Source organism: Erpetoichthys calabaricus, chromosome 4 (genome assembly GCF_900747795.2).
Source record: "Erpetoichthys calabaricus chromosome 4, fErpCal1.3, whole genome shotgun sequence".
Taxonomy (NCBI): domain Eukaryota; kingdom Metazoa; phylum Chordata; class Cladistia; order Polypteriformes; family Polypteridae; genus Erpetoichthys; species Erpetoichthys calabaricus.
The window spans coordinates 69,694,364-69,707,910 of record NC_041397.2 but is presented as its reverse complement, the minus strand read 5'-3'; the positions used below and the strand labels follow the sequence as shown (position 1 = coordinate 69,707,910).

Below are 13,547 nucleotides of genomic sequence, written 5' to 3'. Positions count from 1 at the left end.
AGAGGTAAAGAAAGATGAGGAAGAGAAAGTAAAGAAAGAGTGTGTTTGTGCTTGTTGGGGCACTTTAATTTGTGAATAAACCTCAAGTGGGCTTGGACTCTATTTAAATAAAAACGTATAAGAGGGGATGCAAAGAGACTAGACAGACAAACAAACATGTAGCACAGAAGAGGCTAGTGTCCGGTGTTGTATTGAGTTGTTGCTCCAGGTTCAAGTGGAGGATTCTTCTTGCATTGAAGTGCTTTATTTCTCATGTCAAAATGGTCCTTTGTCTTGCGCAGTACTTTCCTCAGTTAGGTCCTTTGCTGTAATCTGCAACTTCATAGAGAAAGGCATTACTCTTTCTGGCACAACAGTTTAGATGATGAAGTTCCCTTCTTAACTGCTTCCCAGTCTATTCAGACCGGGATCAGTTACTGACACAGCTTGGCTTGGCAAAGTGGGTCTCATTTTTTAGGTCCACAAAGAGAACAGATTGTCATCTTTCAGCTCCCAAAGATGAAGTGGCTCATCAGTTTTTAGGTTTCAGAGAGGAGTGAGTTTCATAGAGTGCAGGAGGTCATTTCAGAGAGTGGCCATGTGAGGGGTGCATCTAGTTTTTGAAAGAAGATATAGCCTCTCATGATGGGATAAAAGTCACTTCCAGTTACAAGATCATTATTTTTTTCTATCTCAGTTTTCACTCATTGAATTATAGCTTTTTGTTCTGGATTTGGGTGTTTATTGGGTGCATTCTGGTTTGAAGGGGCCTCTGCAGAGATGTCTGTTCAACTCTTATTTACACCTTTGTTATCAGATGAAGTACAGGACTGAGACTGGTACAAATTAAAGTTCAGCCACTTAGTTTGGAATGTAAGTAGGAGTTTGGTGAAGATGGATGTCTGCTCTCCTGTTAAATCTGTTGTCTTCACAGGCCTGGCGTGACACTAATAGCCCCACATAATGTACAATGCCCACTTTCTCCTACAGTGAGAAGAAAGTTCTTTGCCAGTAAAAGGATACAAGTGAAGGAAATTTGAGTAAAAGCCAACATTTCAAAGACAACACTGTAATTATCCTGCAAAGAACATTACAGTACTGCCTAATGGTAACACCAACATGGAATGCCTTTTATATCTCATATAGAGATAATGAGTCTTATTTGTAGCTCTAAAGAGTTGCAGAACCAATGAAGGATATTATCAGAATACTCAGCAAATTTATTTTCCATCTGTAAGCCAAAAAACTATGGATGTGTGAACAAGACATTTGGCAAAAATGGGGAAAAAAGAGGGCAATGGTAACACATGCTTAATTTTGTTTGAATTTTTAAACAAGCCCAGTTGTTTAAGAAGAAACAGTTCTGAAAAATGTTAGCCTGCTTGTAATTTTTACAATAGATACAATATACTGTATGTACATAGTATACTTCAGTCCTGAAATTGTACATTCGCTTGTATTTGCAGAGGTTCAGAAAGTACGCAAGCTTCCAGCAATATGATAAACATATCAATTTCGGTGTCTCTAAGATGGAGAAGTGTCAGAATGCGTATGTGTTTATGGATGTTTGTTCTGGGAAGGCCTTCCATTCTGTGCCTTCAGTACTTCATTCGTGTATTTCTTGGTTATTGCTTAAATTAATGAACATAAGGAATGAACACAGGAAAATGCAAAGTACATACAACAGTACTGAGGTAGATATAACAGCAGATCTGCAGCCTCTCTGGGCCCTTTTAAAGTTGTTGAGTGCCTGTCTGTCTGATGGGGCACCATGTCCACCTTTCAAGTACCAAAATCCACTCAATTTTTTCATCTTCCATTACATGAAATTTTTATCTGGTTCACTTCTGGCCAAGCCAATAGATCACTTTCTTGGTCTGGGCAGACCTACCTTGACTACAAGAACACCAGGCCAGTGTTGATCTAGCAGCCCCAGCATTGTTGTTGCCTTAAAGAAAAGCCTTGTCCTGAAAAGGAGAAAGGCATATGGGCCAGTAGGAGAACTTGCTAAAAAAGGGTAACGTAAAAGAATCATCAGAGAGCAGGCAAAAGGTAATCACAGGAGGAAATGAGTGCCAAATATCCTACTCAAAAAGAACATAGCAAAATGAGCAAAATCAGAGTTCCAAAAAGTAGAATTAAAAGAGAACATAAAACATGAATAGTTGTGAGTATTTGGAAGATCCATAAACTTGAACTCTGTGTTTCCATTTTTAATATCATAGGTCAAGTGCCTGACAATGGCCATAACAACTATGAATAATATAGTGGCACCTATTAAAAATCATAGTGATTTCACAGGAAATAAAAATATTAAATTAATAAAATCTGATTTGAATTCAGAGAATTCAGTATGTCAGAGAATTATGACATGGCCACAGACATATCACAGACATTTACACATTTAAATGTGTATGTGTGTAAATGTTAAATGTGCAATCCAATCCCTCACTCTGGAAATGTGTGTTGCTCTCTGTTGATGTGGAGATGATTTACACCTCTCAAATCCTCTGTAGCTCTGCTCTTTTTCTGTAAGGCGTTATCTTCTAGGGTGGCGCAGTGGGTAGCACTGCTACCTCGCAGTTGGGAGACATGGGGACCTGGGTTCGCTTCCCAGGTCCTCCCTGCGTGGAGTTTGCATTTTCTCCCCGTGTCTACGTGGGTTTCCTCCGGGCGCTCCGGTTTCCTTCCACAGTCCAAAGACATGCAGGTTAGGTGGATTGGCGATTCTAAATTGGCCCTAGTGTGTGCTTGGTGTGTGGGTGTGTTTGTGTGTGTCCTGCAGTGGGTTGGCACCCTGCCCGGGATTGATTCCCTGCCTTGTGCCCTGTGTTGGCTGGGATTGGCTCCAGCAGACCCCCGTGACCCTGTGTTTGGATTCAGCGGGTTGGAAAATGGATGGATGGATGGATGGTTATCTTCTAGTTTGTCTGTCCTTTAGCATTCTGTGTCAGCAGTACGTGTTTCCTTCCAATTCTCTCTTCACTTGCTCCACTTCCTGACTGTCTCTGTCTCTAGTCCTTTTGGGGCATCTAATGATTTTGCAGGGCATAGAGGTTAGTCCCCTTCCTTTTGAACTAGCATTAGGACATGCATCATCATTATCACTGAAAGCTTCACTCTTAGTATTAGGGCATTGATGGCCCTACACCTGCACTGTGCCACATCTTAGAAATCCACTTCTCTCTAACCTACTAGTCATTTAACAAATAGAATATGTCGGTTTGTGTATGTATATATGGTGAAGACATCAATATAAATGAAGTGCAGGAATGCCAAATATCACACTTGCAAAGTAAATAATGAAAACACATTTTATAAAAGTTTAACAATAAGTATTGTATAGGGTATGTTATTATGTAATTTTTTTTTTAGCCTGGAGCAATGTTCTGTGGTCGTCTCATGAGTCCAAGTGTTTAAATTTGATTTACAGCTCAGTCACTGTCTACATGCAGTTTTCAAGTACTCCTGATGTTTCTGTGAGTTTTTTGTGCTCTTCACAAAGGTTGGCACAGTAGATTGTTTCACCTGCATTTTTGCACTGGATCAGCATGGAAATGTGCATTGTGGGTGCATTGCAGTGAGCTGGACATCTTTGTCCCCTGTGCCTGATGCTTCTTGGACAGGGTCTATTTCCTTTCAGTCCCTCAACAAAAAAATGAGTTTAAATAGTGTATAGATCTAATGTGTTTTTAAACAGAGTGGCACAAGTAACACTGGTGAAGTTAGAAAATGTATGACGTGAAGAGGTTTTTGTTTGTTTAATAATTGCTTTAAAAGTATTCCTGATTAATGCAAGGCAAGCAGTATGAATTTAAAATCAACATAGAATTTACTGGAGCTCCTAACTTTTTCATTTCTTTGAGGTTCTCCTGCATAGATATCAATGAGTCCCGGCTTGTATTTCTAAACAAAGGTACTGCCAGATGGCACTCTGCTGTTCAACATGATAAGCCAACAAGTTCCCAAATCATTTTTTTTCTTCATAAAAACTGCTCTTTGGTGCCTAAATGTCCCTCGTCCACATGGCATTAACAAACGGTGTCTTATCTGTTGTATTATTCCTAAGCAGTTATCGTTCAGCCTTTAAAGGATGTTTAATATATTTCATTTTTTAACATTTTTTTCCTTTTGGAAAAAGAAATATAAACCTAATTAAATTCCCATCATAGATATGAGTTCCACTTAAGGAACCTTTTCTCTCTTATTTCAAAGGCATGCCAAGGAGACAGTGAAAACTCCTTATCAGCTTCTTCAGTCAGCACACAGGCAACATGTAATCCTTCTGCACTATAAAGTCCATCCTGAGAGTTAAATGCATTGTTGCCCTTTTCCCAATATTAACCAATAAATAGAAATGCACCAACAATATTGGTGGACCACTCCTCCCACTTTGTGGAGGGACAGTGTGACAGTATCTCAGTATTATCGTAACAAATTACCGGGCAGCAACATAATTTCATGGTCCTTACCCCAACATGTTCCAGATGTCCTTGTTTTCATCCTATACCATCAGAGTTTGTTTCTCTTTCAATTTTCATGAATGAGTACTTAAAACTACTGCCTCTTCACAACCACTTCCTCTCTAGCTTCTCTATGTGCATCCACTTACAAGAAGTCTGTCATGGTTACTAATCTGCAGCCATCTTATTCATCCTAGATCAGGGGTGTCCAACTCTGGTCCTGGTGGGCCGCAGTGGCTGCAGGTTTTCATTCTAACCCTTTTCCTAATCAGTGAGCAGTTTTCACTGCTAATTAACTCCTTTTCCCTTCATTTTATTAGCCCTGTTTTTAAGGATTCAGTCCTCTGAATTGATTCGTTTCTTCATTAAATGGCAGCCAAACAGAAATGAGATGTGGAACGAGCCAACAGCTGACCGGCTAAATTGGAATATCAAACTTCAGCCAATTTCACTCCAAATAGTTTCTTAATGAGTTACCAGTTCTTGCTTTTAATTAAAGCTATTATTGAATATTATGACTAGCTGCTGCTCTCCTTCTGCCACAACAAACAGTTGATTTTCTGTTTTTACTAAGACCACCATCATTTTGGTGACCTGAGCAGGCCAACATGACAGAGACCTTCACCTTTCTTTATTTTGAGGTTAGCTGGTCATGTGGCGCCTTGCTTTGTGTCTCATTATTGTTTGGCTGCTCATTAAGGAAAAAGAAATAACTAAGGGGTCTGAGTCACGTCAATTAAAATGAAGACAAAACAAGTTAATCAGTGGCAAAAACTGACCACTAATTAAGAAGATGGTTAGAATGAAAACCTGCTGCCGCTGTGACCCACCAGAACTGGAGCTGGACACCCCTGTCCTAGATCCTAGTTTAGTACTGGCCCTCCTGCCGTCACTTCCAATTTATCTGCTGGCACCTTTAAAGTTTACCTTTGTAACTTTAAAATTAGAGATTTGTTTGCAGCTGATTCCTGTTTTGTTTCTGAAACTACATGGAAACAGCTCAGCTTCATTGGAGTCAAAAATGGATGAATGAATGGTGAATACCTAAAATAATACACAAAATATTTGAGAGAGACTAAATGAAATACATGGAAAATCAATCTTAGGTAAATTGTTTATGAGCTTTCAAACCTTTGTTTATGCTCCAGTTATTTATGGCCACCTCCATGCATCATCTAAAGGTGGCAATCTATAAATTCTGTGGAGACATGGAAAGCAATAGAAGTGACTGTTTTATTCTCAGCATTGTAGAACATGGATGACTGTGCTGGTACAAGAAAGAATGCTTCTTTCTATTAACAAACTGTCCAAAATACCTTTTCAGTGTAACATCTCGAACACTTACTTGCCCTTTTTTTCTTTGCATAGTGACACTGTAGGTAGGATATAGTGGGTTGGATAATGGATGGATTGATAATTCCGCTTGCACTCTGAGTAGGTGTTGATGAACTTCCATGTAGTAAAAGTATCCTATACTATCTTTTCAAACCACATGACAGAGCAAAATCCAAAACACGCAAGGAAGAATTTCACTGTACTCTGTATATACTGTATGACACTCTTACTACTAATACTATTACTATTACCTGTATGCCTCCTGTTCAGAGTGCCCTCCTGGGCTAAAACACTGAAGCTGAGTACAGAAGAAAATACATCCTACCATAGAAATTCTACATGATTTTTGAGGGACACCTTGAGGCAAATGTTAACGCATGCTGGTGATTATCTAGTTCTTTCCACAATTTTCAGAATTTAAACTGAACTTTAATTTCTTGGTAGAAATGTTGATAAGATTGTTAGAGCCAGGAAAATGTTTAAAACTGAAAGTATATACTGTAGTATATCAAGGAGAAGCAGATTAATTAATGTTTGATTTTAATAATGAATTGGATTAGTTTTGTATGTCATAATATTTTCTTTCTCATCTTTTGGCTTGTTGACATGGGATAGTTTTGAAAACTAGATCATTATTTATATGTCAACTCAGCTGCTGTATGTGTTTTCTGGCGACGAGAATGTTTTTCTTTGTTAGGAATGTTCTCAGAGGGTTCATTTAAAATTTGAAAGTATGTACTGTACTCTTGAAATGATTAATTGAGTCTTGAAAATGAATTTTTTTAAGGACAGACTTTTTCCCCCATTGTATTAATTTTCCATAAAGCAGATACTTAAGAATGCAGTCAGCATACTGTACTGTACCTGAAACTGATACACCTGCACATGGGGGCATCTTTGGAGATAACTTTAAAAATTAAATTATTTTAATCACACTTTGGAATTTAACATAGTTGTCACTTAAATATAACTTGGTGAATGGAAACTTTGTTGCATAAAGACATAGTGTTTAAAGCATTGTGTTATCCATGTAGCTTCCCACAGCTTGCACTGGTCATTTGCAAAATTGTCATTGTAAATACAATGTGTATATTGACTAAGTAAATTAGGCAGACATCCTCTCAGCATGTCTAAGTGCAGCCTCCACCAGAGAACCATCATTAGGTTCAAATGAATTACCGTTAGCCACACTGGTTCAGTTACAAAATATACCAAGAGGATTTACTGATGAGGCTCACATTATTCCTTAAGGTTTATGTGTCTTAATTTATATTTTAGAATTGATAATGCTTAATAAAGTCTTAGAATGCTATGAGAGAAAGTCAAAGGACAAGTGGAATATACATGTTGTAGGATGTCATTTATGTTTGAAACAAAACCAAAATATCAGGAATGATAGTACCACCTAGCAAAAAATGGTAGAGCATGCTGAAAACTTTGTATTGCTAAGGATTTCATGTTTTTGCTGACAGGGTTAATTTCAGACTGTGAGGTTAGTCACCACAAAGAACTTTATCTGCCCAGGGTTAATTTGACTTTTTACATACACACTATTATTTGAACACACACCACATTGACAAAAGAGAAAGAAAACGTCTGACTTGGCAGTTTCTGTTTTAGTTTCTGTTTAGTTTTGAGCAGATTTGTAATATTTTAATAGTATGTTGGCCACTTATGATCATTAGAAGATTTAAGTTGAAAATTGAACAGTTTCTCTTCTCATACAGCCGGACCCTAACAATATATCATAGCTGCGTATAGCATACCTAGTATGAACCCTACAGCAAGGAGATGAACTAGAAACAGCTGTATTACCTGTATGGCTGCATGTACTATATACCAGAACCTAGTTTTCATTATTTGTAACTATATATATATATATATAAATAACTCTGGTATATGACTCTGTGGAATATTGTTAAATTGTTACAGTTATGTCAGTCATTGTCCAACCCGCTATATCCTAACACAGGGTCACGGGGGTCTTCTGGAGCCTATCCCAGCCAACACAGGGTGCAAGGCAGGAACAAATCCTGGGCAGGGCGCCAGCCCACTGCAGGGCACATGCACACACACACCAAGCACACACTAGGGACAATTTAGGATCGCCAATGCACCTAACCTGCATGTCTTTGAACTGTGAGAGGAAACCCACGCAGACACGGGGAGAACATGCAAACTCCACGCAGGGAGGACCCGAGAAGTAAACTCGGGTCTCCTTACTGCAAGGCAGCAGCACTACCACTGCGCCACCGTGCCGCCCTTGTTACAGTTATGTGTCGGTCTGAATTATTCCTCTATTATCAAACAATGAGAATTATTCAATTCATCACACTAATTTGGTGAACTAATAGATGAGACATCCCAACATCTCATCCAGCTGTTAAAGTTCTTGACTTCAGCTTCATCATTTGAGAGTTGGGAACAGTGTCAATATAAAATTAAATATCCCAAAACATTTGAACTGAACGCTACCTTGAATATTTAAGCTAGAGTGGCATAAATTCCTTACTGTAATAAGTGAGTCAGATTGATGTTAGCTAATCTAAACTCATCTTTCCCATCCAATTTTCTGGGCAAGGGTTGTGGTGGCAGCAGGTCAGCCCAGACTTCCCTTTCCACAGCTACAGATTCCAGTTCAGTGAAAGACATAGTCAGGAAAGATCTAGATAAACTAGATCCTGGCAATGTAGACTTGTTTCCAAGTTAGCTACCAAAGACAAAAGTTGTCAGGAATGTGAAAATGTAAAATCATTACAAATAGATGAAAAAAGGACGTCAGTGCAGCATCATGATGAAAGTAATTTTAGGGCACTTCATTCAATATTTAACAGAGTCACAAATTCCGGGCATTAGTCTTTTAGGATTAGCTTCCCATAAATATACACTTTTTGAAATAGGAGGTTTGTGTTTATTATTTCTTGCAGAATTGTCCATGCTTTCTCAAGCTAGATTGAGACTAATGGTAAAAGCAGTTCTAATCTCATCCACATATTCTAGATTGGTTTAAAATCTAAGCTCTGTCCAAGGCATTCCTGTACTACAGAATTTTTGTGATTTCAAGTGATAGCTATATGTCTTGCAGACTGCAGTGGTTTAATTTCAACTTCAACTTTATTGTCTTATGTACTCACTACAATGAAAATCTTAATTCTTCAAGTCCTCCAGAAATAAACAAGAATACACAGCAATAGACAAGAATGCACAACAATAAACAAAAACACCTCAGGTGCAAAAAAATGCAAAACACAAACAGAAGTAAGAGTGCATGTGCAAATATATAAATGATTCAGTGTAAATTCTGCAGGTATATGGTCTCAAGAAGGTCCTCCATCTACCAGATACGAGCTAGCCTGCAGTGCTGAGAAAAGGGACAGTGGTTGGGTTTTATTTACAAGCCTGATGGTATAAGTGAGAAAACTGTCTTCCAGCCTTGTTATTTACCCTCTGAGATCCCTGTGTACTTTTATGCAATTATTATATGTCGTATTTTCACTGGTTTTCTAAGACGTTAAGCCGAGATGCGTCGCATTAGGGCAGTTACTGCCATTGCTAAGCTTCACAGTAGTCAGTATTCAGAATGTGCAGTGTTAAAACCTGTGTCATATATAGCTATATATATAGCCCAAGTTTAGAAAGGTCAGGGTTGACCTCATCAGACAACTTTCAATTAATCTCTGATAGATAGTTCCACAAGTCTTCTGTAAAAATGAACTCAAGACCTTTTGTTAGTGTTTTCATTTTACCACTTTCTTCATTGTATCTAAACACTCGTAATTTTTCAGCCATAGAAGTTAAATATTGTTTGGTGGTCATGATGACTAGTGCCTTTCTTGTCTCTGTTCTTCACAAATTCACAGTTGTGCCATGTTTTCAGTTTTGCTCATTCATATTTAATGGATTTCACTCTGCATGGAGAGGTTGAATATTCTGTACATTTTTGTCCATCCTTTTCCTGATTTCTACTTTATAACCATTTGCTTTGATTTTTCCCTTCTCTTCTTGAAGTAGCCTGTGTTCTGAAGTATACTGACCAAGTGCTGAATTTTACCAGAGATGCATTTTATGTGAGGTCTGATTTCACACAGTAGACTCAGGAAGTGCTCAGACTTTTCACTTTTTCTCATTTCGCTTGTGTTAAAATCATTTGGATTCATCAAGCAACACTCAATACCCAAGAATGGCCAAACAAAAACAGGATTTTAGAAATTTTTACAAATTTATTAAAAGTAAAAAACTTAAAATTATCACTTTGCAGCAAGTATTTAGATCCTATGTTATGACACTTGAAATCTGTCGGAAGTGCATCCCGTTCCATTGATAATGTTTCTATGCCTTGTTTGGAGTCCACCAGTGGTCAGCTCAATTAGTTGAACATGATTAGGAAAGACACACACCAATATACAGAATGTGTGTTCATGCAAAAACCAATCCTTGAGTTCGAAAGAACTGCCTGAAGAGATTAGAGACAAGATTGTGTCAAAGCACAGATCTGGGGAAGGTAAAAAAAATTGCAACAGCATTGGAGGTTCCCAAGAGCACAGTGGTCTCCATAATTCTTGTATGGAAAAATTTTGGAACAGCCTAGACTCCTCCTAGAGCTGGCCACCTGGCTGGACTGAACTATTGTGGGAGAAGGGCCATGGTAAGAGAGGTGATCAAGAACCTGATAATTTGTGTGGAGATGGAACAACTTCTAGACGTACAACCACCAGTACAACACTCCACTACTCGAGGCCTTATGTTAGAGTGGCCAGACAGAAGCCTCTCCTCAATAAAAGACATATAGAAGCCCATTTGGAGTTTGTAAAAAGACACCTAAAGAACTCTCAGACTGTGAAAAACAAAATTCAGTGTTCTGATGAAACTAAGATTAGCAACATGTCACTGTTTATCACCTTTGTAATACCAATCCAATGATGAGGAGTGATGGTGGCAACATCATGCTGTGGGGTTATTTTACAGCAGCAGGGATTGGGTTGAGGGAAAGCTAAACAGAGATATCCTTAATGAAAACCTACTCCAGAGGGCTGTGGGTTTCAGGCTGGGCCGAAGGTTCACCTTCCAACAGGACAATGACCCTAATCACAAAGTAAAAACAACATAGGAGGAGCTTAGGGACAGCTCTGGGATGCCCTTGAGTTGCCCAGCAAGAGGCTAGACTTGAACCCAACTGAACATCCATGGAGAGACATTTAACCAGATGTCCACGAACAGTCTCCTTCCAGCCTAACAGATTTTGAAAGAATCAGTAGAGAAGAATGGCAGAAAAATCCCCATATCCAGGTGTGAAAAGCTTGTTGTGAAACCTAAGAAAACTCCAGTCTGTAATCGCTGTTAAAGTGAAGGGTTTCAACACTCGTGTCAATGTGATATTTCAGTTTTTAATTTTTAATAAATTTGCAAACATTTCCAAATCCTGTTTTTGCCTTGTCATTCATATTGAGTATTGCTTGATGTAAAAATGAACTAAAATGATTTTAGCACAAAGCTGCAACATAGCAAAAATGTAAAAAAAGTGAAGAGCTCTGAATACTTTCTAAATCCACTGTATACCTACAGTGTGCAAAATGCTGGATTCAACCAAAGTGATTTTATGACTTCTTAAAGGTGATTGAAATAAACAATAAACAATAGTAACACTTTTATAAAACATGAAGGTGGCTCAATATTACAGTAGTTGGTGCTTCTGATTTACAGCTCCATAACCCAACTTTTGAGATTTGGCCAAGCCACGGTCTGTGAATTGGCTTTTTGTGAGTAAGTCTTTTTTCTGTCTTATGATATGCATGCTACATAACCTTAATTAACCACCATGAAAGAGGTGAGGGTGCATGAGTGTGCCTTGCACAGAGTTGGCATCCAGAATAAGGGACTATCGGACACAATTGAAAAAGTAGGTGTGAAAACAAATTACTCAAATCTATATTCTGACACAAATATGGTTTTAATTATATGAAAATCATTAAATTTAACGTTTAATGTGTTTTGCAAATATTTGGAAGAAAAACGTGATCAAAGCACATATTTCATCTGTTCATTATGAATGTGGACAACATACTCACATTTTTCAAGTGATGTAGTTAGCACATTTCACAAAAATGGAAACATTTTCATTGATTTCTCATTTCTAATGTAGTTTGAATATTTTAGATGTTAATTTTAGGGCAAAATCTAAGTAAAACAAAAATAGCCATGAAGTGAGTGATCAAAGGCAAACAGACACTTCATACATGCAAAGAAAGCTTTATTAAGTGAGATAATTTAATTTGTAATGCCATATGTCAGATCCATATCTTGCGTTCTCTTTGCCAACTGACCTACACAGAGAAAGTTATAAATGAAAATCGGCTTTGTAAATCACTTTGTTAGGGCATTAAGAGATATTATTTTATAAAAATTACAGCAATTTCTTCTAAAGGCTGTATTCTTTAATTGCAGATGAATGGACTGAATGTGAAAAATAAAAATGCAAAAAGTTTTCCAAAATGCTGACAATTGAAAGATGGAGTGTTCATTTTGGCATGCCCGAGACTGGGAATGTTTCAGCTGAAATTAATTTATTAAAGTGGAATGCTTAAATCCATGCAGCCCTGAATCCCTGAAGCCAAGGTTTATCCCAAGGGTTCAAACAGAGTCTCTTCGGTTTTGGCTGATGGCCTCCAAATCTGTCTTATGACATACAAGCCTATTGAAATGATGTGCGAATTCGAAAATAATGAACAGCAGCTGCTTCATAGCACTTTTAGCCATTGTAACTTGCAATATGTTTCTTTCTTTTTTTTCCACAGGATTCTTATACGTGTTTCATTAGTGTCAACAGTTTGTTTCATATCTTCATAAAGTGAGAATAACAAATGTAGGCTGCATTCTTCAAGTAGGAGTTAGCCCACTTTATTTATGATGTGGTTTCTTGATAATTGTAGTAACAAACTTCACAAATGTAGCTTTGACACACCAGATAAAGTAAAAGTGGTTGGTTTGTCAAGCTTGTACTTTTTTGTAACCAGTATATTAATGATTCTTAGTAGTTCACTTGTATTTTTAGTTTAAAATTATTTTCCTTGTGTAATCAAGGTCCCCATCAAAAAAGTAGAATGTTGTGGGCTGCTATTGGAATATAGAAGTTTAAGGTGCAGTAGACGAGTACTGACTCAAAGATTGTCTTTCCTTGAATTATTTAGTATAGAATACTGTGCAGAATGCTACAGACTTAATGCTAGTTCAGACAGAAGATTTTGACTTCTGTATTTAATTTCTTAGCTAGGGTAATCTACCAAACAGCAAATCAATACTTCTGTATGCCTTGCTTTAAGGCAATGACTTTTCAAATTGCTTTTGTGTGCCAATAAGTAATTATATTTTGGGTGCAACCTTTTGTCCGAAACCATTGTTTTCGAACAGTTTGGAAATAGTATCCTTTAAAAAATATCTATATATTTTGTGTGTGTATTAGATTAAGCAGTTCTTTTACAAATAAAGAGAAAAATGCAATTTATTCATCATTATATTTTTAAAAGGTCCACACTATTCATAGCCAAAGAAAAAAGGTATCACATTTCAGTTTTTTAAAACATAGCCTTGATCCAGATCTCCTACCAGCTGCTAATTTCTCTTGGTGGGGTCTTCTGGTTGATGTATCTTTGAAGTAAATATATTGGAAAAGATGTCTGTATGATTACATTAGCATGGAAAGCTGTGTTTCTTTAAAAAGTGACTAGAATTAAAGTTTAGCTCAAACTAACATAATATCCTAAGGTCTTTACTATG

At 37.5% G+C, this 13,547-nt stretch overlaps 1 protein-coding gene across 1 annotated transcript in view; it reads left to right on the top strand.

Annotated features, from left to right (window-relative positions):
• gpc5a (glypican 5a) overlaps positions 1 to 13,547 on the top strand; it is a 1,336,984-nt gene that overhangs the window by 1,300,229 nt on the left and 23,208 nt on the right. The window lies entirely within an intron of this gene.